The sequence below is a fragment of the Callospermophilus lateralis genome, chromosome 4 (genome assembly GCF_048772815.1).
Source record: "Callospermophilus lateralis isolate mCalLat2 chromosome 4, mCalLat2.hap1, whole genome shotgun sequence".
In the NCBI taxonomy this organism is placed as follows: Eukaryota; Metazoa; Chordata; class Mammalia; order Rodentia; family Sciuridae; genus Callospermophilus; species Callospermophilus lateralis.
Window position 1 is genome coordinate 51970898 of NC_135308.1, and position 4287 is coordinate 51975184.

Genomic DNA, 4287 nt, shown 5'->3' on the forward strand with positions numbered 1-4287 from the left:
AAGGTGTAACTTAGTGAAAAATTATGTGGAACACCCTAGAACCAAGTCAAGAACAGCACCTTGTCAGCATCCCACATGGCTGCATCCTAGCCCTAGACCCTCCTCCCTTCAGAAGAACCCAGCCCCAGGGCACACATGCTCAAGGGCTAAGACAGACACCCCATGCACCACTTGGTATGTCTTTGTGCAGTTCTTGGTTTGCAGGTTCCCCGCCCTGTGTGTCTTTTCCTTGGTCTCTTTGTTATAGTGGCAGGCCCTGGGACCCATGGAGGTCCTCACATCTGGATTTTGATAATTCATATTTAGAATATTGTACACACCTTCCTTTCTCTTTCTTCCATATCTTTTGCAAAATGGCAGCTGGATGTAGAGACCTGTTCAGAGTAATCTGTGATGCTGAAAAAAGTTCTGAATTTTAAAGTAGATATTGGGACCTGAGGCAAATAACATTAGAAACAAGATCATGATGCTAATGTCCACCAAATGAAGCTCACCAGGCTGTCACCTGTGGTCAGAGTCAGTTTACCTAGATTTCTGGTGGCTCCACAGCCACACAGAAGCATTTCAGAAAGAAACATGGAGCAGTGCCCCTTAGAAGATTCTGTCTGCTATTCAATGACTCCAAGACGTGAGTCAGGACAGGGTCAAGAAGTGAGGCAGCTTGGTGATTGAGCATCTTCAATCACTTTTGTACTTTTGTCTCAGGGGTGGGAAGATTACTGGAGAGTCACAGTCCATGTTGGTAAAGAGGTTGCTTGCTAAATGGCCATTTCCCCTTGTTCTGGGCAAACCTGGGGTAGGTAATGCCTGGTAAGAAAAAGGTTGGCTCAGAAATTTCTGTTGCCTCAGAGTCAGTCTCCACATAGTTTTTGATATGACCACCATGTGGTCCTGCCTGAGGTTTTCATTCTATTAGCAGTACTTTTGTTGACTTGTGGAGATCATGGACGAGCCACCTATTATCAGGAAGGCCATTTCCCTTTCTCAGTTCCTTTCAGGGTTTAGATGAAAACAGCACTGATTTCTACCCGTATAAAAGAGAAATTGATCCAAAGTTCCAGGTTTTCTTGCATCTCTAGTCTATTTTCACATTAGTATAGATTTTTTTTTTTTTTTGGACAAAGGCCCTTGTTCCCATGTAAACAACTGCTCCACACATTACCCCAAGGCTGTGCTAAATACCACCATATATCCAAAGTAAAATGATGTTTGAAGTAAGCCATACATCTTTGTTTCAAAAAAAAATATTAGTAAAAGGAATACGTGTAAACAGGGATTGAAGTTGATTCAGCAGAGAGAAAACTTGTCCACTGCCACCTATAATCCCATTTAGCAAGAAGTATGTGCATACAATATCACACAGATGGTAACAATGCAAAGGATGGCCAGCACCAGCATCATGAAGCCATAGACATAATAGTATGAAGATGAAATACATTTCAATAAAGGTAGAGCCAAAAGGTAAAATTCATCCCAGGCAAAGAATAACTGCAGGCTACATAAAATATTTTTTCTCCAGTATAGGATGAGGCACAGCATTGGCACAACAAAGGAAGTTGGGCTGACCTAACAAATTTCGGCCAAGTATTATACCAATAAGATTTAGATTTTTGTTCCAAAAGGAATGGCTCTTGAATCATGGTAATAAATGGCTATAAAACTGATGAAGAATGCCTGCAATGCACTGCAGCTGGGATAAGGAATGCCCCAGTGAAAATCTGTTTTATCCATCTCCTTTCTCCTTGTCTAGCATACAGACTTTCTCCAAAATAATCATTCACTGGTGATGTAGCAGCATAGAAAATATATAAATCTTCTATCATTGCAATAATAATAACAATGAGAAACACAGCAAATATCTGAAATCCAGAACCAATGAGAGAGGAAAATATTAGCTGGTGTCTTGATGGTCTAAATACATCTCCATGCACCTGTTTCTATCCATATCCATCTCCTAAGTCTCTATCCATGTCAGCCATTTCTTCTTCATTACTGAACCAGACATAATCTTTCCTTAAGTTCTCATTAAAATCATTGAAACTAAGCCTATCAAGAAGATCACCATCATGAAGGAGTTGAAAATTAAAAACCAATGAATCCTCTGTTGAAAAAAGGATGGATCAAGATATTTGTGCAATCGTTCTTCAAATTTTACATCTGACTTTTTCCATTTTACCAAATATGACATCTGTATTTTGGTATTGGGAATCAGTTTCACCTTTCCTTCAACAATTCGATTTCCACTAAAACCTACTTCAAGCTGTTTGTAGGTCCAAAGATAACAATCTTCTCCATTTTCATCCACTTCACCAACAATACCCCATATTGGTAAATCAACTATGTACATCTGGCACCAGTAGTGAATTTTATAGCATAAACAAAGGCATGTCTCTTTTCTTTATCCAAATCAATTTCACAGTAACTGGGTAGCATCACATCATCTTTAAATTTAATATCCAGACCACTAAATTCCATTTCAACTCCTTGAAGTGTTTCTCCTAGAGCTTCATGGTAATAACTGTTACTTTTTTTGACCCCACACAGATTAGAAGTGAAAAGTACTTATACGTTTCCAGGCGATTTTGGAAGGGCCCGACAGTATTGATCTATAAGACAACTTCTTCTGTATCTTGAAACTGACTTTCCTGCCTTGCTCCAGTCCACCATTCTGAAAACCATCCAGTCCTAAGTGAAAGCCACTCTTAGAGTCCATAACATCCAAACTTGGATGTGAAAATGCAATTAAACCACTGATCAACTTTAGACCAAATGCAAGAGATTGTTTTGGGGCCAGGCCTTCGACTGGGAAACTGGAGACTTTAAGGTCAGAAGTGACCTAAGTTAGAGACTACCAGATGGAGCCTCTGCTGAGAATCCGTGTTCCTGCTCATCTGCCTGGGCCCTGGGCAGCAGCAGCAGAGCAGCAGAAGCTGACAGGCCAGGAGCGCCCTGCAGAGGCCCCATCCTGGGTGCTCGCGCCTGACTGGCAGATCAACTGCTCTGCCCCTGGTGCTTGTGCGGCAGTGATTCGCATCCACAGGGCACTGGCAGACTCAAGGCCTGGGCCCAGCCACTCCGCTGCTGCCCCTTCCTTAACAGCTCCTGAGCCACCCTCCTGTACCCTGCCAGCCACTTCCTCTGACTCAGCCACAACAGCATTATGCAGATTTAAGTGAGTTTTTGAAAAATGCTTATCCCACCCCCAAAAGATAAAAAATTCACAGGGACAAGGACATCACTTGTTCTCATCTTGAATCCCCCACACACCAGGCACAGAGCTTGCCAAAGGTGAGTATTCCATATTTTTTGAAAGAATATATAAATACATTTCTTTCAAAAAGTTGAAATAAAAAGTAAATGAAGAACTAACGAGTTGAGTGGATAACGAGAGGTTAAAGAGTCAAGGAAGTAATTTTAAGAATGCTGTAGAGGGAGGGGTTGACAAAAGACTAAAGACTGGGCTATGTGCCCTGATTGACAGCCTGTTGGATCCTAGTGCCCCACAGTGCCCAGGTGCTGATCAAGGATAGGAAGCATTCATCAAAAGACCTGATGGGGACTCGTTCCCTGATTGTGTAATTGGCTGGGAGCTATTATCTAACTTTGGATTCTAGTTCCATACTGTGTATATAGTAATTGTGTGACAAACCAGAGACCACCTGTCACACGATTACTATATGTGCAAAGACTGGTTTTCAGACTGGATGGTTTTCAGTATGTGCAAAGCATGTGAGCATTAAATAAAGGCTGTTTTCATTTATTCAGCTCCCTGTGCAGTTTTTTAGCATAACAGAAGATAGATAAGGAAAGCAGACAAACAGACATTTTTTAAGCAGATTTTCAGAGTGGTCATCAATATATCATTATTGTAATTCTTCAAAGTTCTTGGTATCTTTTAATTGTATATCCATCAGGAACAAATCTAAGCTTACCTGTCTAAGATAAGGAATTAAGGAATTTGTTTTTGCCTCTTATGTAACTAAACTTTTTAAAAAGTCCTCAAGTTTTTAGAAACCATTTATTCACATGTCAGGCTTGATGTTGGGGTTACTAAGATAAAAAAAAAAATTTGATTTTATCCCCAGGAAGTACTTTGTACATTGGAAATAGAGATCCAGAAACCATGCATTTCTTTACACTGTGATAAGTAATATAATAGAGGTATTCACACAACGTATAAAATTGCAAACAAAGGCTAGAGGCATGTTATTTAACTTCAAAATTGACTTTGGCAAAGAAGATTTTGTAAGGCAACTGTAAGAGTTTCTTTGTTTGTTTGTTTGAAGG

General features: G+C 40.3%; 1 pseudogene; it reads right to left on the reverse strand.

Moving 5' to 3' along the window:
* Positions 1-1075: 1075 nt before the first annotated feature.
* On the reverse strand, positions 1076-2964 carry LOC143396745 (transmembrane 9 superfamily member 3-like; annotated as a pseudogene).
* Positions 2965-4287: the final 1323 nt, after the last annotated feature.